This window comes from Marmota monax, unplaced genomic scaffold, assembly GCF_021218885.2.
Source record: "Marmota monax isolate L192 unplaced genomic scaffold, Marmota_monax_Labrador192_F-V1.1 WCK01_AAM20220418_F8-fsc00111, whole genome shotgun sequence".
NCBI lineage: Eukaryota > Metazoa > Chordata > Mammalia > Rodentia > Sciuridae > Marmota > Marmota monax.
The window spans coordinates 3,314,847-3,335,420 of record NW_026695067.1 but is presented as its reverse complement, the minus strand read 5'-3'; the positions used below and the strand labels follow the sequence as shown (position 1 = coordinate 3,335,420).

The 20,574-nt window shown below is 56.6% G+C and overlaps 1 protein-coding gene across 2 annotated transcripts in view; it reads left to right on the top strand.

The window, feature by feature from the left end:
• Positions 1 to 20,574, top strand: part of Lingo1 (leucine rich repeat and Ig domain containing 1) — a 192,308-nt gene that overhangs the window by 18,408 nt on the left and 153,326 nt on the right. For both annotated transcript variants that reach the window (XM_058573804.1, XM_058573805.1), the window contains exon 2: positions 4,182 to 4,277. The gene's annotated coding sequence lies outside the window, so the exon portion shown is untranslated. The remainder of the gene's footprint in view (positions 1 to 4,181; positions 4,278 to 20,574) is intronic.

The following is a 20,574-nucleotide window of genomic DNA, read 5'->3' as shown; positions in this document are numbered from 1 at the left end:
TTCATCTCTTTGCCTCTCCCTCTATCCATCTGGCTTTGGGGTCTCTGCCACTGTGGCTCTCTTCTGGCCTCTGTTTCTTGTATGTTCTGCTTCTCCTGTTTTCTGCCCCCTCCCCTGGTGGATTCTTATCATGCACAATAACCAGGGGTGTGGGCCGGCAGTTCTCAGTGGGTTAGAGGCAGGATGGCAGCCACCAGGGAACATGCCTCCTGCTGGCTTAGCCCCAAGTCAACTGACCTGCAGGGCAGGCTCTGGCCCGGATCTCTATCACAGAAATTTCTTGCCAGAGCTGACAGCAGGCCCTGAACTGATCCTGGTCCCTCCTCCACCAGGAAGCCTTCCGAGACTTCTTGCTGCTCTTCCATGGTCCTGGAATTGACCCCTCCCTTCTAGCCTTGCTGGTTTTCCCCGACTCCTGTCTTCTCAGTTCTGAGCTCTTTGGGGTCCACTTGGCCTCCCCTTAGGATCTTGGTTTCCATTTGTGTCAAATAGATCCCGGGAGGCCTTGTCCATGTGGGATACTGCAGAGCTGGTGGGTCTAACAAGTGAGGGTCTGCAAGCAGTCCCCTCCTGCTCCTTCAGTGCAGTATCCCCTACACATACACACACACACACACACACACACACACACACCACCCACACAGAGTTGCATGCAGCAGAGAGGAGGAGACTTTTATTCCATAAGGGTGGCAACCAGTTGAGTTTACTTGTTTTCTAGCCCACCCCAGACCCAGCATGAGGCCCCGCAAATGGGAGGGTGCCCAGGGAAGAAAGGATGAGCACGGAGTGAGTGAACACCATGGGGACATGCTGAGCTTGGCAGAAGGGAGGGAAGCTGTGTACCAACCTTTGAGTTCCTGGGTATAGCAAGGCACTTTCCTCGTTGTCTCTGGGGACAGCAGGGATATGTTAGTTATTGTCTCATCACTATAACAAAAATACTTGAGATAATCAACTTATAAAGAGAAAAGGTTCAGGGGCTGGGATTGTGGCTCAGCGGTAGAGCGCTCGCCTAGCACGGGCGGGACCCAGGTTCGATCCTCAGCACCACATAAAAATAAAGGCGTGTGTTGTGTCCATCTACACCTAAAAAAATAAATAAATAAATATTAAAAAAAGAGAGAAAAGGTTCATTTTGACTCATAGTTTTGAGGGTTCTAGTCCATGATTCCCTGTTACTTTGGGCCTGTAGTTAGGCAGCACGTCATGGTCGAGGCGCACAGTGGGAACAAAACCACTTCACTCATGGACAGGATGCAAAAGAGGAAGAAGAGAGACTGGGGTTCCACAGTCCCCTTTGAGAGCACACCCCAGTGACCTAAGGATCTGCCATTAGGCCCCACTCCTCGAATGTTCCACCACCTCCCAATAGTCCTTCTCTGGTACCCATAGGCCTTTGTGACATTCCACGTTCCCTATAGTGAGTTGCTCATTGGAAATAATCCCCCATGGCCTCCTGGTGGGGGGTTTGGGGCTCAGGGGGCAGTGGAGAGATCATTCAGAGAAACTCAGGGTTCCCTCTGAAGCATGGCTCAGAATTCCATAGCCTAAAACTCTGAGGTAGCCCTGCCTGCTCCTGGGGCCCCTGGATTTCCATTCTGGCAACGTCCCTGCAGTCGTGATGGACCATCTCCTCTCTGTGCTCATATCCTGTCTGTCCTTTGCACCTCTCTATCTCCATCACCAGGGACACTGTAGGCATTTGACTAAAGTTGAATAACTGAGTGAACGATTAGGTGGATGAATGACCGAAAAGCCAGGGTTGTTGATGGGGGCTCAGGTCTGGGAAAGAGGAGACCTGGGTTCAGCCTGGTGACCTCAATTGTCATTGGACCTCATCTGTATAATGGGCATAGGCTTCTCAAGCTCTGTGATTCTATGCTGTGTGTCCCATAGCAGGCACCTATCTCCGTGGCCTGCTCGGTGGTGGCAGTGTTCATTGAGCACCCACTGAATCCCAGCCTCCCTCCCCGCTGGTCCGGAACCCACTTTGGCAGCGTCCTTGAGAGGCTGATTCTGCGGAAGTCTCATCCTCCTGCGCACATGTCGTTCTGCAAACACGCAGGCATCAGATTCCCAGAGCTCCCTGGGCTCCGCCGAGGGGGCAAGGAGCCAGGAGGGCCAGTTGGAAGTCCCCACCTCTTCTGCGGCCCCTCCACCTGCCTTGGCTGGGAGGCCGGCAGCTGGGATTTCACATCCTTCCTGGGACTCGGCACATGGGGAGGCCTCGTGTCCTGGACAGCGCCTGGCTCCCACTGTGTCTCCTCCCCTGCCCCAAATCATTGTCATGCTCTGACTGTGGTCCCATTTCCATAGCAACTTCTCGTGATGCTCAGGAAGGTTTGGGGGGAGGGAGCGGGAGACCCATTCATTATCTGGGAGATGGCAGCTGGGGGCTTGGAGAGGTGCGGTGGGGGTGGCCTTCCCTGCTGGCTCAGGTGGAACAGGGCACAGGGCGGCCAGCCAGGTGGTCTGGAGGCCTTCCAGGGACGGGGCTGCCTGTGTTGGCCTGGGCCCGATGGCCGCGCACTGTCTACCAGGAGCCAGCTCGGGCGGCCACTGGGAGCACACCTGCTTGACTGGACCTGGCTTGGGGGATCCAGGGCCGAGGCGATGTCCAGGCTCTGGCACCACTGTGTCCTGTTCTGTCCTTTAGGACCAGCAGCTGTTGGGAGGTCCCCCTGGGGCTGACTGGCACAGGGGCAGAATTTGGGGCTGGTGGATCAGGGGCTGAGCAGACCCTCTACCCTCTCTACCAGGTTTTGCAGCTTTGTGGGTCTGTTATCAGGGCCCCGCTCAGCACCTTCTTTCTCCCTCCATCTTGAAGAACAAGTCTGCAGCCCATGAAGCAGGAAGACCCTTCCAGAGTCCCTCCATCTTCATCTCCCTCGTGGCTGGAAATTCCATCAGCATCTAAGACTTGGTGGAACATCCGCTCTGGAAGGGACTCTAGGGCCTTTGCCATCTTCGGCCCACACTGTGGGAACCTCCTCAGAGCCCTGTGCACCCATCCTCCTAGCCATCCCAACTGGACGACCCTGTGAGTCCTCCTGGGGACCCAGGCCTGTGCTGGATGGTGCCACATGGCGGACAGAGAGGGAAGGGCAGGCGTGGCTCAGTCTTTGGAGGCAGCGAGCGGGTCAGATGCCAACTCCTGAGCTTCCCGTCACCCCCCTGCCCATCCCCGCAGCCACCTCTGGCCCCACCTACACTTGTAGCTTCTTGATCTTTGTCATTGCGCTGGCTCACATCTGAAGGTGGATCACCACACTTGTCCCAAAGCCACACAGCCGTGAAATCACATCTGTGATGTGCCTGTCATGTTTTTTCCTAATACACAGAAAAATAAACACATACCTATGAAAATAAAAATGTCTGTCTGCACACTGCCTCAGTCCTCATGCAGCCCGGAGGTGTGTGTCCCAGGCTTTGAGAAACACTGATCTGACGGGAGCCCCTCAGCCACGGCTCTGGAAGGCATCCAGGACTTTGTCTGAGAGGTAGCGGTAACTGAGGTGCAGAGGGAGCAGCGTTGCCCAGGCACACGGCCAGGAAGTGGGAGAGCCGGGAGACCCCTACCTCCCTGGCCTTCCACCTGGGGTTTGTGCCGTGTACCTTTGAGGGCCTCGCCAGTGTCCCCAGACTCCCTGGCATCCTCACTGGTCTGTTGGGGCAAGGGGAGGTTAGCTGGGAGCTGCTGGGCTCCTTGGGGACTGGGAAGCGGGGTGCTCAGGCCTCTGGAGCTGTCCCTCCCTATCTGAGGGGCCAGCTCCGGGGCCAGTTTCTGGGGCCTAGCTGGAGAGGAAGGCTGGCAGTGGCACTGCTGGACACCTGCTGTGCTGCAGGCTCCGGGTCCCCTTTCTCTTCCCTGAAGTCCTGGAATCTCCATGGCACAGATGCAGAAAGCCAGGCTCCCAACACCACAGGCCCAGGGTGGGAGAATCAGAGCCAGACCCCATCAGCCTGGGGCAGACACCCTGAGTCTCCAGAGCCTGCGTGCCCATGAGGGTGCTCGGGAGTGAGAGCACGTGTGAGCGTGCAAGCCCCAGTGTGTCATCCTGAGTGTGCCGGCTGCATAGTATTTTCATGGATCAGAATCATTTGCATGTGTGGTCCCCAGAGCCCCCCAGAGCCCCTGCTGCCCTGCTGTGTCCCTAACCATTTCCTCTGTCTCCCCACAGCCTTCTGCACCCGCAGGCCCTGAGATGCTGGTGCCCACAGCAACGAGGGCAACTGACCCTGGCCCACTGTGCTCACTGGACTCTGCTCAGCCTGAGGTAAGAGGCCACTCTGGGCCACGGGCAGAGTGGGGGTGGAGGAGCCTTCTGGGCTGGGGTCTCGAGGGGAGGCTGTCTCACGACCTTCTTTCTGGAGGTTCCCATCTCCCCCAAATGCAGTCAAGTCCAGGAGCTTGGATAGGAGGGTGCCACCTGCCCAGCCTCTGTGTGGCAAGGCTCAGCAGCCGCTCGGAGGCCCCGGGGCATTCTTCCCAGAGACGTGGTTTCACCAACAAGCTCGCTAATAAGTTCCCATGCGGCGAGGGAGGTCTCTAATGACAAGTGAAGGACTCGTCACATCGTTGGTCCTGTCACATTGACCAAATGTATGTTTGACTCTGGGTCAGGAGGAAGTGGGGCGTGTGGGCTGAGATATTCAGGGTCCAAGAAACTGTCAGGAGGCTGGCACCAGCTCCCGGGGTGCAGCGTAATGGGTCCAGTCAGTGGCGGGTCTAGACACCTTCAGGGCAGGATGAGGCTCAGACTCCAGGTGTGTGTGTAATAAGCACTGGCAGCCAGGTGACCTTGGCTTTGTGTGATCAGAGCAGACGGACTTTTTGTCTATATCATGAGGAGAAAGGCACTCAGAATGTGGGAGGTGACAGGCCCTCCCACTCCATGTCCCACGTGAGGGGATACAGGAAGCTACAGCGTGTTGTTTCGAGGTAGGAGATGGGCAAGGAGGGGGACCTGAGCTGTTGCCAGGCTTGACCCCTGTTTTGCTTGTGACTTTAGACAAGTCACCTTAACCCTGAGCCAGTTCCCTGTTCTTGGCTTCCTGGATTCACGAGGCAGCTGCAGCCTGAGTTTGTTAAGCAGCAGGAGTGGTGGGGAAGGCGTGGGGCGGCCGCTGGACTGCCATGTTACCCACAATGCTCAACGGGGCCACCGGCCTTGGCCTCCTCCTCCGGAGGCACTGGGTGACAGTGTGTGGCGGAGGCTCAGCCGGCCCTTCCTCTGCCTGGGAGCTGGTGGGCACGGTGGGAGCAGATGCCTGCATCTCCTTCCTGGGCACTGGGCCTTGCTCTGAGGTCCACTTATGTCCATCAAAATATTCCTGCTAATTAGTTGGTCTTGGGTAGATTGAGCTGCTAATTGGCCCCTCCAGTTTAACGTGTAATTGCTGTTGGGAGATGGCGAGAAGACGTGGATAGGGAAGAATGAGGCGGCCAGGGTGGCTCACCTTGGCCTCTGCCCAGCAGGCAGTGCAGGACCTGAGGACGCTCAGTGCAGGGAGCCAGCAGGGGAACTGAGGCAGGGCGGGTGTGCCTCTCAGCGGGGCTGCTGGCAGGCTTGTTACAACAGGCGACACCTGGGCTGAGCCTCGAGGCCTGTAGGGTTCTTTTCAAACATTCTATTTTTCTGGTTATAAAATATGTTCTCTATAGAGAAATCTGAGCACTCGGGTGTTTTGCCCGTCAGTCTTTTACAAAATATGTATTTATGACATAATTGGGATCAAGCTGTCCTTACTGTTTCCTAACCTGCCTTCTGCATTTAATTCTGTACCAAGATCGTTTTCCCGTCATTAACTACTCTTCTGTAATGGGATTGTTAATGGCAGCATAGTGTTCCAGCCCAGGCGAGCCACGGCGAATCCACATCTTCTCCCTTGTGTATTTTGATGGTTCCCAGTGTTTTGTCATTATAAATATTGCCTGACTGAACAGGGGCGCATGGAGGGTATGATGGGCGGACTAGGCTTGAGATTGGGGTCGGGCCCCGTCTAAGCAAAGCCACAGCGGCAGGGGAGTTGTGTTTGGGTGTAATGACCCAGGAGGGGGCCTGGCGGGCCAGCGGGAGCCGTGGAGGCTGTGCGGAGCTGGAGCTGAGTCCTGGCTTAGCCAAGCTCTGGGAGAGGCCTGGGTTTTTCTTGCCATCCCCTGACTCCCTTGTCCCCTCTGTCAGTGCTCCTGTGTTTGAAGGGGAGGGGCAGGTTCGTGGCGGGGGAAGGGCAGGCAGGCTGGGTGCTCCTACTCCAGAGCAGGACCAGTGGTGTCCACATCAGGGCCCTCTGCTCTCAGCCCTGCGCAGGTCTCTTTGTAGGAAGGACGCACACGCCCGGTCTCGCACTGGTCACATAGGCCTCTCCTTCATCCCCCATGGCGGGTGGCCTGTGATGGGGACCCAGAGGGCCACAGGAGAAGGCTGGGGCTGGCATGTTATCTCTGGCAGAATTCCCTGAGCTGAGGGGAGCAGGGGCCCCTCCCCTGTGTACATCTGCTGGCCCCAGCTGCGTTCACCCTGGGCTGGGAGCGGGGTTGGGATAGGGCTCGAGTGAGGGTCCTTTGAAGGGGCAGCTGAAGGATGGGCTGTGGGACTTGGTGGGCCTGGAGGGGGAAAGCAGGACTCCTGTCTGCAAGTGTTTGAGGTGCTGGAGTCCACACGAGGATGTACAGATGTGTGTGTGGAGACAGACAGACAGGCAGACAGACAGGCAGACAGGCCGCGCTGAGGGAAAGGAGCAGCTGCCTGTGCAGGTGTGGAAGTCGCCGGCATCTGCAGGGCTTTTTGAGTCTCTTCCCTGGACGGGGTCAGTAGAGAAGGACGCTGGGGCTCATTGCTTAGGGTGGTCCATCGGTGGGCGCTCCCTGCCCATGGGCGGGCCTGTTACTCCAGCCTTGCCCGTGAGGATCTACTAGCCTGAGAAACTGCTGCTAGCTCACCCTCCCTGCTATTTCTCCCATGGCCTGAAGGTTGCCATTGCGCTTCTGTGACATTGGTCATGGATCGGTGGTCAGGAGCTCCTCTGCCGATTGATTCAGTCATGCTCCTCCTCAGGGACCTACCATGGCTCCTTATTGTCTAAGGATTGAATTCCAAACTCCTTGTCCTGGTGATTTAAGGTTTTCCCCCATCTGGCTCAAGTCCACTGTTTCTGCTCCCCTTCTTTCCATCAGGTGACTCCTCTTCCCCCCGCCCCCGGCTCAGTCTCATCTCCCATCTCCACCATCTAGAATGCTGTTTTCAAATCCTGCCTCTTCCAGTGCCCCTTCCCGACTCCCCCACCTCCCTGGCCCCTTCGAGTGACTGTCAGTACCTTCCCCTGGCATTTCCGCGTCCGGTGGCGTGTGGCTAGCTGTCCTGTCATGACTGCAGCTCATCAGTGTCATCTCAACTCGTCTTCGCCTTTTCCCTCCTCGTCCTCCTGTCCCTCTCCTGTCCTGTCCTGTCTGACGTGTCGATGTCAGGGCTCTCCCCAAGTGGAATCCCATTCAAACCATGGAACTCTGGGGGTTGGGATGTTATCAGAGACAGGGGTCTTCTGGGGCCACTCAGACCTCCTCATCCAGAGCGTCAGGCCTGTTGGGGTGGGGATCCAGGAATCTGAATGATTAACGAGTCCCACAGTCACTTTGTGATGGTCAGCAAGGATGGGATTCCTTAGCCCAAATCAAGTTCATGCCAGGGGAGTGCAGGTGTCCCTGGGAATGGGCCTCTGACCTCTATGTGCATACCTGCAGGGACGGGGCCTCACTTTCCTCCGGGCAGCCCGTGCCTTGGAGGTGGCTTGCCGTGGCTCTTTCCTCTGCCGACAGAGCTGAATCTGCCTCCCTGAAGCCCACGGAAGGATCTAGGCCTTATGGGGCAGAGGTGCAGCTGGCATCTGGGAGCTCCCCTTTCCCACTCCAGGGCCCAGCAGCAGTCGGGGCCTCAGGCAGTGTCCTAGTTGATGGGCGCAGACCTCACCTGCTGCCACCTCTGTCCGCTGGGAGCCCCCTCGGTGTGTTTTGTTGCCCGTTCTTTCCTAGTGTCCCTTTAAAGATGTAACTTCATGGAGCAGGGCAGGGACGCAGAGACACCCCTTACACCCAGGACCTGGCTGTGGCCCCTGTGTGTGTGGCTGTTGATCGGCTGTCACCACAGGTGTGGAGGGCTTTAGTATTTTTGGAGCATAGCCCTTCCTTGATCTTGTCCTTATCACAGCCATGTGACAGAGGGATATCATCATGTGTTCATCCTTCCAAGAGCATTTATGGAGCACCTATTGTATGCCAAGACGTGTTCTGGGGATAATGTGAACAAAGCAAGGTTCAGAGAGGGGTGGGGGCTTGTCAAATCAAACAACCAGTGAAGGGCCGAGTTGGCACCCAACCCAGGTTGAGGGTGTATCAGTTTGCAACAGCTGCGGTAACAAAGAACCGCAGTCTCAGTGCCTTAAACAACAGAAAATCATTGTCCCACTGTTCCGCAGCTCTCAAGTCTGAACTGAGGTGTCTGCTGGCACTTTCTGAGGCTGTGAGGGGAGGGTCTGTCCCAGGCCTATCTCTGGTTTCTCCTGTGTCTCTTCACATGGTGCCCTCCCAGGTGCCACATGGCCAAATCGCCTAGACTGTCCCTACACTTGTTCTTAGAAGGACACCAGTTGTATTGAATTAAGGGCCCTACCTTTTCCAGTGTGACCTCCTCCTAATAAGCTAATTACATCTGCAATGACTCAATTTCCAAGTGAGGTCACATTTTTGTGGTAGTGGGGGTTAGAACGCAACACATAAATTTTGAGGGGACACAGGGAGCCCATGATGCAGGGAAGTAGAGCTGTAATTTCCACAGCATTGGATGGTCTCCCGACGACCCCGTGTCTTTGGGCCTGGTGGGCATCTCTTGTCTTGAGGTGTTCAAGTGTCCAAGTGGAGCATCAAGATCACCCAGCGTCAGGACATTCAGGGAGATCCCTACAGCAGGCCTGGATTGGGGCTTCTTGGAGGTCTGTTTCTTCGTGGGTTGTGCATTGGGGCTCAGGGACACAGGTTCACGGTTCTTTTTTTGGGGGTGAGTTACCAGGGATTGAACACAGGGGCACTTGACCACTGAGCTACACCCTGAGCCCTATTTTTTGTTGTTGTTGTTGTTTTTTTTTTATTAGAGACAGGGACTCACTGAGTTGCTTAGTGCCTCACTTTTTTTTTTTTTAAGAGAGAGAGAGAGAGAGAGAGAGAGAGAGAGAGAGAGAGAGAATTCTTAATATTTATTTTTTAGTTTTTCGGCGGATACAACAGCTTTGTTTGTATGTGGCACTGAGGATTGAGCCCGGGCTGCACACATGCCAGGCGAGCGCGCTACCACTTGAGCCTCATCCCCAGCCCCAAGTGCCTCACTTTTGCTGAGGCTGGCTTTGGACTCACGATCCTCCTGCCTCAGCCTCCTAAGCCCCTGGGAGGGATTACAGGTGTGCACCACCATACCTGGTGAGGTTCATGGTTCTTAATCCAGTCCCAGGACCCTCTGGTGAAAGGCAGGGAAGGGATTCAGTTGGGAGGACTAGCTCCCAAACTCTGCCATCCACTAACCATGTGCCCTGGGCAGTGTCTCACCTCTGCCTCAGTCTACCTGACTGTGAATTAAGCCTTATCCTGCTGGTCAGGTTTTTTTTTTTTAATATTTATTTTTTAGAAGTAGTTGGGCACAATACCTTTATTTTGTTTATTTATTTTTAAAAATGGTGCTGAGGATCGAACCCAAGGCCTTGCACGTGCTAGATGAGCGCTCTACCGCTGAGCCCCAGCCCCAGCCCCAGCCCTGTGCTGGTTGATTTTGATCACAGACCTTGGCTAGGCTCAAAGGAGAGAAGGATGGGAAGGTGTTTCTGTTTATCTTTCATTTATTCACTCTGCAAATGTTTATTAGTGTGGCCGTAGGTGCTAGGCTTGGTGCTGTCCCTAGGGACACAGGGAGGCCTTCCCACAGTGAGTGGGGGCCAGGGTTTTGCAGGTGGCCAGGGGCAGCATGCTGCCTGTCCTGCCTCTGCCTCAGGGCAGCTCCCCTGCGGGGACAGGGGTGTGGGTGGGGCCAAGTACGTGGCTTTAGCCTCCAGGAGCAAGGAGAGGAGCCAGTGGGGAAGCAAAATTAAAATTCCTCTTGGAGAAGTTAACAACTTCCCAATTAAAGGACTTGTTGGTGAGACGCCTTGGAGGCCTTTTCAGTCAAGAGGCTCTTCTGAATAATGAAAGGGCTGCCTGAGCTTGGAGTGGAGCCCAGCTGCAGCCAGAGGTGGGTGGGGTGCTGGAGAGGGCACCCCGCCTCAAGGTGGAGGACAGGCTGTGTGTAATGGGTGGGCCGGGGAGGTGGACGGGGAGGGCAGAGAAGAGTCCTCAGCCCTGCCCCTCCAGCCCCCTCCTGAGCCCACCAGTGCCCTCCACGGCCACTCTGTCCTCCACAGCGCACCCTTCCCTTAGCCTGCGTGGACCTTCCCGGCTTCTCTGCGATGCTGGCTCTTTCTATTTTTTTTGGTTCTGGGGATTGAACCCAGGGGCACTTAACCACTGACCACATCCCCAGCCATTTTTATATTTTATTTAGAGACAGGGTCTCACTGAGTTGCTTAGGACCTTGCTGAGTTGCTGAGGCTGGCTTTGAACTCGGGATTCTCCTGCCTTGGCCTCCCGAGCCACTGGGATTATAGGTGTGTGCCACCGCGCCCAGCACTGCTGGCTCTTTCTTGTCCCTGCTTGACTCTAGGTTTGGTCCATGCAGTGCGTGTATTGCTTTCAGTCCGACCTTTCTGGACACCCTGTCTGAGCTGGGTGGGAGCAGGGCTACCCTGGTCAGAGGGAGGCACTCCTGCAGGGGGCAGGGCAGCTCCTCCCACTTGGGCCCGGGTGGAGTGGGAACAGGGTGTGCTGATGACCCTGCATGGTGGTGATGGTCTGGACTCTGCCCAGGAGCAACCAGCCTGGCTGAGGGTTTAGCATCGCCTGGGCTCTTGAGACTCCAGGCTCCCAGATAGCCCATGCCAGTGGGACCGCAACCCTAACCCCACAGTCCTGGTGGCATCCCGGGATGGTTGGTGTTTGTTGGTCAATCCCCTGCCTTTCATCCTGGTGCTACCCAGAGGCTACCTGGGAGACTTTTGCTCCATCTGGTTTGGACTGGGTGTCTGCTGGGTCTCCCAGGAGAGGTGCCACCTCAGACCTGCCAGGGTTCCCCTGCATGCACCCACATTGTGCGTGACCCTGGGCTCCTTGTGTCTTCACAGTGGCTGGGAGGCGGCTGGGACCACCCTGTTCAGATGCAGAGGTGAGGCGACCTTCAGCACAGAGGGTTGATGCTAAATAGGGGCTGTCCCCTGGGGCCCTCCAGGTCCCTAGGCGAGGAGGAGGCCCTCCCCTAGTGGACAGCCCAGGCCTTTACCTCGGGCTCGGGGACTGCCCCCAGCAGTTGTCAAGGTCATTTGAGGAGACGGTGTTACACAGTGGCTCCTCTGTCCAGGCGGGTGGCGTGGAGGGTGGCCGAGTGTTTGCAGCCCACACTTGCCCTCCCCTCCTTCCCCGTGTGTCCTACTTTCCTCCCGGCCGAGGCTTCTGTGTAAATACGCAGGACTGAGAGGCCGGCCCCTCCAAAAGGCCAACCAACCAGTCATGCAGGCGCTCCCGGGAGCCCTGGGCTGGGGCGATAATTAGGAGAGGGTGACGTGCTGGTTGGGGATAGGAAAGGCCAGCCAGCAACCCGGGGAGGGTGGGCCCTAAAGACCCGAGGGTGATCAGCTGCTTTGACCAGGCTGGGAGCTGAGAAAATTTGGATTCAAGTCAGCCCTGCCCCTTACTGTGTGGCCTTGAGCAAGTGACCCAGCCTCTCTGGACCTCTGTTGCCTCTTGAGTGACATAGATAACCTTCCTGAGGGGTGGTAAGGGTCAGATGGCATAGCATGTGTGGACATGCTGGGACCAGGGCTGGTGGGTCTTGTATGTGGCACATGGACTTGTGGACAGCATCTCAGTATCATTGTTTGGTGGGGCTGGTTCCCATCCCTCCTGATGCTTTGGTTCATGATTCAGTTCTTTAGCCTCAGTCTCCCCATCTGTATAATGGGCATAGGGATTCCTGCCTTACAGAGGTGCTGCACTCCATCAGTGGGAGTCCCCTATTCCCTCTTCCTGAACATTTAATGATTCCATCCTTTCTTGAGTATCCAGTGGGCTTTGCCTGGGCTCAGAATGAGTAGGTGACATGGTCCCTGCTTCTGGTAGCAACATAAGGACCAAGAGAAATGATGGGAACCCCAGAAAAGGAAAAGGGGTAAGAGAATTCAGGGAGGGTTCTCTGGAGCAGTCTTGTCCTTAGGGTTCAGGACGATTTGGGGAAGCCAGGGCTGGGGGAGGAATGGCAGAGGGTGTGCCTGGTTGGGAATGTAGTGAGCAAAAAAAAAAAAAAACAGGTTAAAGGAGCAAGTTCAAGGGTGTGAGTTGCCCAGGAGAAGCTGGCGGTGAGGGGAGGGCTGGTGTTGGGGTCAGAGGGCTCCAGGCCTGCTTGGAGTGGGGGATGAGGGGCGGGGGTTGGGACAGTTGTCTTCTGACATGAGGCGGCCGGGCAACAAACATTCCCCAGCATAGATCCGACTGGGGCCCTGTGGGGCGAGGCAGGGGTTCAGGGAAGTACCTGTGGACAGGGCTTCCCAGACTCCGGGCCTCAGGTGGGGGCCAGAGGTCTGGTGCCAGGCCGGGGAGGAGGCAGCCACCAGAGCTGGATGACGTGCCTATGGAGATGCAAGGGGGCAGCCTTCTGCCAGAACTTAGGATCCGGGGCTCCGCTACTTGTGGGAGGGCTCTGGAGTGGGCTGGGGCTGCCTACTCACCCTTAGCCGGTCCCTTCAAACTGGCACGAGTCACGCTGCTCTGAACTCTGCTTGTCTGAGAGCTCCTCATTCTAAGGAGCTGGAGGCAAGGCTTGGCGGGGGCGGGGCCTGTTTAAGACCTGAACCTCAAGCCTCACACTTTTTCAGTGGTCCATGCTGTAATCCAGGGCTGTGGTGATTAGGGGCCATGATGTCCCTGGAAGGACTCAGCAGGTGACACCCATGTATGCACCCTACCTTCGCCTCTCAGGGAGACTTGGGGAGGTTGAGGGGTGACCTGCTGCCACACAGCACTGGGGTCTGTGTCCCTGGTCCTCGGAGGGAAGGGAGGTGCCGTGCTCACCTCCATGGTGGAGTCTGGTGGCCCCCACCAGTTCTGACCAGGCCTGGGGGTCCAGGGGACCCTCTCAGCCACAAGTCTACCGTGCCTCTGAGCCACTGAGGGAGCCTTTAACATCTCTGCCCCAAATTAAAACCTATGAGCTCCTCAAAACAATGAAAAATTTCCCTAATAAAAGAGGAGGCACACTCAGGCATGTCCTCAGTGAAGGGAGTGACTTCCGGGATTAATCCAGGATGGATGGGAGGGCGCCAGCGGAAACGCGCGCAGTGGATATTGTAACAAATTGTTTGCTCCTGAGAGGAATAATTCTTAATGTGCACCGTGGAAGGGGAAGGCACCTTGGCTTGTCGCAGTGCCATGCTTCATCCGCTGGGCCCTGGCAGGGTCTCTGCTGGGATGGCCTCACCTCTAGGCTCTGGCCCTTCAGGGACAACCTCTCTCAAGTGAGTTTGAGAGTGTGCATGCGACTGGGTGCCCCTGCATCTGTCCCTAGAGCCCCCTCGGCCTCCTGAGTCCTGCTTCCTCCTGCCTGCGGTGCCTAGAGGTGGATGTGGGTAGGGAAATGCTCTTCCTCGGCCACTTGGGCCACCTCTTCCTCTTGGGACCTTCTTAGACCTAGACCTGTCCATCCCCCTATTTCAGATCACCCGAGGGAGGGTCCAGACTGGCTGGCTCTCAGCATGCCTCAGTTTACCCGTTGGGGTACCTGCCTCCTCCCTCACTCCCTTGCCCCAGGCCCAGGTGGGGAGGGGACAGCTGTGTCCCTGTCTGGCCACTTTTCCCAGCCGCCTAATGTGTGTGTATAGAACCTGGGGAACGGGGAGGTGAGGTCGGTTCACACACAGGAGCATGAGTGAACACAACTCAGAAAGCTTCCTGCCTTCTACTTCCCACTCCCAGCCGGGGCTGGGCCAGCGATAGAGCAGAGCCCTGGGTTCTGGGGGGCAGGGCTCTCACTTCCCTATTGCCTGACCGCGGCTCCCTGGGCAACTCCCACTGTCTGGTGTCTTCCGACAGGGATTCCCTTTCGCTTCACCATCATCCTCTAGTGCCCTGAGAGCAGGATCTCCGTTCACCCCAGAGGATGCGTCCTGTAATGGTTCTCAGACATAATTAAGTCACGCAGGGGGCACAGGGTGGCTGGGCCTCTGCTTCCTTGAAACTGCCTCACCACGCTGTTTAGAGAACCCGGGTCCGAACCCTGTGCACCTCCTCCCCACCTGTCCCTCTGCTGAGCCGAAAGGGCAGCAAGGCCGCAGCTGCACAGGCCATCCTGGGGACAGGGAGCCCCTCTCACCACCCCCTCTGGTTTGGAGCAGATCTGCCCTTTCACTCATCCGCTGTCGACGGTGGACGAAGGCGCTGCTCTAGGTTCTGGGGACATTGCACCTAGATCATCTTAAAACTGCTCCGGCCCTCAGCTGGTGTCCCTTTATGTTGGAGGGAAATCAAATGACAAATATCTTGGATAACCTGGGACTGTGACCAGCTTGGAAGGGAAATAAACAGGGCCATGGGATAGGGAGTGACTGGGGATGGGTGAGAGTCTCCCGGGAGGGCCCAGGCAGGCCTTTCTGAAGAGGTGACACCGAGGTGGAGGGGGCCGGGCAAGGGGAGGAGAGGGCGGAGTCGTGGCTTGGGTGGCCTTGCAGGACTGGGGCTCATGCTGGAGGGTGGCGCTGGTGTGAAGGCTGATAGTCTGGGTCAGGTGAGGTCGGCTTGGTCTGAGTCTTGGTCCCGGGGTGGCACCATCTTCTGGTTTGGGGACTCTGGGGTGGGTGGAAATGTCAGGATCTGGTTTGGACTTGCTCTGTTTGAGGCTCCAATGAGCCATCCAAGGACAGCATCATCCCTTTGGTTAGCATGTGGACCTACTGCGTGTCTGAGGACACTCAAAAGGACTTCTCATGGCTGGTCACATTTCTTCAAGGTCAAAGCCTTTGGCATGTCAGGGCGCCTCATTGCCAGACTGTTTTTCAGATGAGGAGACTGGGGGACTCACTGGCCCTAAACTGTGGGTGGCCTTCTTCTAGACCCCTGGTGTTGAGAGGAGAGAGCAAAAAACCTGAGTGCCACCTGATAGGGAAGTGGCAGGAAGACCCGGGCGGGGAGCAGGGTGCCTCCTGCTGACGTGTGTGTGTGTGTGTGTGTGTGTGTGTACGCGCTTGAGCATGCGCGCGGCAAGCCCATTAACAAACAGAGAAATAAATTAACAAGTATTCAACCCACCAAATGTTCCTTCTGTTCTGTATAATAGAGCGCGGGAACATAATTTTCCCCTGGAGCAAATTGCAACAGCTGAACCTGTTCCTCGTTTTCCTCCAAAAACTGCTTAAAATTCTGGAACGCTTGTTGATTTCGGGTCCTTTCCCTTTCTGGCTCCTGTCCCCAACCCCCAGGCTGCTTGCCTCCGCCTTCCCCTTGCCAGGCCTCGGAGGAGCCAGATTGTCACAGTGCAAGGGCCCCCACCCTGCAGATGGGAGAAGCCTGGGGAGTAGCAGCTCAGGCCAGGGCATCGAGGGCGAGGAGTATTGGGCATGTTGAGCCATTTAGGTGAATAAAATGCTCAGGGTTGGCAGAAAGGACTAGCAGCTTCTCATGGGGACTTCCACAGATATGCTGTGTGACCTTGGGTCAATCATTTTCCCCTTTGGGCTTTAGTTTCCACCTGGCAAAATGGGGCTGACCACACCTGCCATCTCCATGTGAACACGATGGATGGTATGTCCAGTGTGGGGTATGCATAGATGTCCAGTGTGGGGTATCCTACTGAGGATGTCACATATGGTGGCTAGGGTGATCCCCCATGCCAGACCCTTCTGAAGAGCTCCTGGATTCAGGGACTCTTGCCCTGCTTCTGAAATCCTCTAGGGCACTTCTAATTTTCTTAAAGCAAATTAATTTCTATCTACTTTAATTAAACATGTCTCATAAAAATGTATATTTATTTATAGATCTTCCTTCTTCTGCGGATCCTGATCCTCTCTGTCACTCGGAGCCCAGCCTGGGTTCCGACTTCCTGGGGGTGGGAGCCGGGTTGTGGGGAGGCCTTAGCTGTGGATTCCCAGCAAGTTCTGGCCAGGCCGAGGTACTTCTGATGGCCGTGGCAGGGGAAGCTGGAATCCAGTGCTCCGGAGCCGGAACATTCCTGCCTCTTCTCCCTGCCTTCGGGGATCTGGCTGGACTTGATGGAAGATGAAACGTCCCATCATCTGGGGACTGTTTCTGCGTTCCACAGCAGAAAAAGTAAATCCCGGAGAGGCCATGGGGGTCAGCGGGCTGCAGGACTGAGCCATACCAGGGCCTGCTGTGTGGCAGGAGGGCCTGTCACCCAGGGACTGTCTCCACGCCCTGCGGCAGCCCAAGCCTGGTCCCTGCAGGAAGCTCTCCTCGACTCCGCCATCTGCCTCAGCCCCCTTGGCTGCTCCAACTCACCCCAGAGCCAGGCCTTAAACAGCAGGAGTTTATTTCCCCACAGTTCGAGGGGCTAACCGTCTGAGATCAGGGTGTCAGAGCAACTGCGTTCTGGTGGGGGCTTTCTTCCTGGCTCACAGATGACCACCTCTTGCTGTGCACATACCACACACACACCACACACACACACACACACACACACACACACACACACAGATTTGATGTCTGTTCTTAGAAAGACACTAATCTATTGGATCAGGGTTCCACCCTTATGATTTCATTTAACCTTTCCCGCATTAGGTGTTGGAGCTTCAACTTAGGAATTTAAGGGGTCGTGATTCCTTCCGTAGGGCCACGCCGGCTCCTGCCCCTGCACCGTCTGGTGCTGTATTACCAGCTGTGTGGTTCCATTTCGCCCAGGTCTCCTCCTCACCAGGCCTGGGCATTTGGGGCTCCACCATGACACAGGCTTGAGAAACTGCCTGGCTGAGCTGCAGTTTGGGGGATTTCTAGCCCCTTACCCTGGTGTGGGGTGGGCCTCACCCCCTTTGTACATCCGGGCTTCGTCCAGGCCTCCTAGATGGGGAGCGTCCGACCCACAGGCCTTCCACGTCCTACCTGTCAGTGGCCCAGTATGGCCCACAGGGGAGGTCAGCCCTGACCTGCTCTCCAAGGCCCTTCAAACCTAGTCCCTGTTCCATTCCACTAGCCTCCCACCCTGGGCCTTCCCACAACCCAGGACACACCACTTTGTTCCTGGTTTTTGTGCCTGTGGTTCCTCCTGCAGGGAGTGAAGCGGTCTCCTCACCTGCTGGTGAACCCCTCCCTGTCCTGGGAAGTCCTCCTCAGCATGGCCACCCCCACCCCTCTGGGCTTCCTTGCTGGGCTTAGCATCCTGGACAGTCCTGGTCAGGGGCTGTGTGTGGTCCACCACGGGCCCCACACCTCCTGTGCCTGGCTCCACCCTGCTCGTGGGTGAGTGGATGGTGAGCAGTTAGTGGGCTCCTGTGGTCCAGGGTCTGGGAGGCCGTCACCATGGAGCTTAGGAGAGACAGACAATCAACAAGACAGATAAGCCAAGTCCACACCATGTTAGATAATGTCAAGGAGGAGAGAATGCAGTGGGAAGGAAATGTCAGGGGTGGGGAGGGTCTCAGAGGTGGTGACTTTGAGGTAAAGACCTGAAGGACCCCAGGGATACCTGGAGAGAGCTTTGGAGGCAGAGGCCACGTGCTCTGCTCCCAGGTGGGGGCAAGCCTGGCCTGAGTGAGGAACAGGGAGAGGGGACCTCGTGGCTGGAGGAAGCTTTGTCAGGAGTGAACCTGGCCAGAGGGCGGACCCTACAGTGTTGGGCTGGGCGGCTGGGAAGACAGGCTCCCTCTGCCTGCCGATGGGGGCTGGGGGCCAGGATCTCAGCTGTGACCGTGGGAAGCCCCATATGCCCCTTTGTCCAGGAGGAGGTGTTTAGAAGGTGGTTGGTGACCATGGAAGGCTACATAATGGCTCCCAAGGATATCCAGGCCCTAATCCCTGGCACCCATGACAGTGACCTTGTATGGGAAAGGTCTTTGCACGGGTGATTGGGCTCAGGCCCTGGAGATGGAAAGATTACGCTGGATTATCTGGGCCCTGGCTGCATTTACTTGTGTTCATTTAAGAGGAGGAGGAGGCCGTGTGACCAGGGAGACAGTGATATTGCCATGAGCCAAAGAAGGCCCGTAGCCACCAGCAGCCCCCAGAAGCTGGAAGAGGCCAGGAATGGATGTGGCCCTAGAGCCTATGGAGGAACCAGGCCTGCCAGTACCAGGGCTTTGGCCCAGGAAACTCATTTCATAGTCTGGCCTCAGAACCTTGAGGAATAAAATTTAAAAAAATTTTTTAGTTGTAGATGGACACAATATCTTTGTTTTACTTTTTTAATTTTTATGTGGTGCTGAGGATCGAACCCAGGGCCTCACACATGCTAGGTGAGTGCTCTACGGCTGAGCCACAACCGCAGCCCAATTTCTGTTGTTTTTAAACCACCAAATCTGTGGTAATTCGTCACAGCAGCCCTGGGACACTAATACAGTGTCATAGGCCCAGAGAGTGATGAAATGCCCCAAGTGTCCTAGGCCTGGGGAGTGAACGTGCCTGTCCTGTGGGGTGTGACGTCAGACCCACTGTGAGGACACCAGCATCGATAACATACCACCACGTACACTCGCCCCTTACTTGATGGTTGATCAAATCATGGGCATTGGATCCTCACCGTCCCCACTGTGACTCAGGCTTGAGGCTGGGGAAATGAGGCACTCAGCTGTCACCCTGTGAGGCTTGGTGCCTGTTGGTTGTCCCTGGGGAGGAGGGTGTCCCGGAGGGGTTTGGCTGCTACCTAATGGCTCCTGTGGGCCTGGCTTGCACCCATTGAGTGGTCTCGGCTGAGGGCCGTCTCTGCAGGGTGGGCTTCTGCTGAGGATGCCACACCTGCCGGACTCTGGCTGCTCTCAGCCGAGCTCTGGGGCTGGGCTCCGGGGCCATCCTGCTTGGCTTTGAATCCTGGCTCTCCGCTGGGTGGCCTCGGTGTGCCTCAGTCTTGTCTGTAAAATAGAAATTCATTAAAACATGTAAAATATCTAGGAGGTGTCTGCCCTCCCCCCTGCGGCCTTGGGGGCTGGGCTGTGGGGACGGGCTGTGCCCTCCATGGATCTGACCACCTGGCTCCCCACAGAGCCACCGCTGTGCCGCCACCACGGGCAGAGGTCCCGTTTCCTCCCCCGGACTCCAGCTCCCTGTGAGGCTGGAGGAGGACTGGGTCGCTGGTAGGTAAGGGGCCTGTCATCTGGGGCCCCAGGCTGGGGGCTCGGCAGGTCAGTTCCCTTCCCTCCTCCTGCCGAAGCCCTGGACAGTGACCTGCCCCAGACCACCTCCTCCATGAGCAGATCCTGAACTAGGGCAGGAGGGGTGCGTGGGTGGAGGGCAGGCTGGGGACTGTCCCGTGGCCCTGGGTGTGGTGGGGATGCCGACCCCCTTGGAGGGCCCAGACAGCTGTGGCTGTGGGGTTGGGGTTGCAGCGACCTCGGGAACAGCAGGTATTCAGGGCCTGTTAGAACCTGAGGGGAGACGGGTAATATTTACAGCCCAAATCTGGGTCCCCATAAAGGGAGGCGGGGTAGGGGCGGGAGGGACTGGACTTTTTGATAATGTCATAAATGGAGTCTTGTTTCCCTAGAAACAGCCGTGGCAGTGGCGGCCACGGGCTGACAGATGCGCGCACCATCAAATGGGCCCACAGAGGCGGCGGCTGGGACATCGGGAGGGAGGGAGGAATGGGCTGTGACTCTCCAGGCCTGGGGCCCAGGGGCAGCCAGTGTGCTAGTGAGGGAATGGTAGGGAGGCTGATGGAGGTCAGAGGCCTGGAATTAGGCATCTGGGGGATAGTGGGGTGCCTGCACTGTCCAGGGTTTAGCGGCCTCTGGGTGGGGGCCTACCTTGGAGCTGGCAGGGAGACATTTTCAGAGTTAGAAGACCAACTCTTTAGCAATGGGCAACAGGAGATTCACTCCCACAGTGTTGGTGTGAGCCTAGAGAGACACAGACATAGGGGAGAGTACTGGAGAGCCTCAGCACAGGTGTACAAGGCTGCATTATAAGGAGCAATGAGTCTGATATGGAGGAGGAGATTTCTGGAGTGGCTTGATCATATCTGGTGTGCATGGCCCTATCTAGGGCTGGGTGTGGTTGGTCCATGTTGCCAGAGCCATTGGAATCAGAGGTTTACTTAAGTTGTCTCATGTCAGAGAGAGTAAGGGACTGGCTTTCAAGCTGCCACCAGTGTCTGCTTCACACTGAGCTCCACCTTGACCCACAGGGACATCAACAGGAGGTGGCAGGCAGGAAGACTGGGACATAACATCCGAGGAATAGCAGGTTCAGGGGTAACACTTGCTGTCTAGAAATCTCTCAGGAGCTGAACCCTTCCCCTGGTC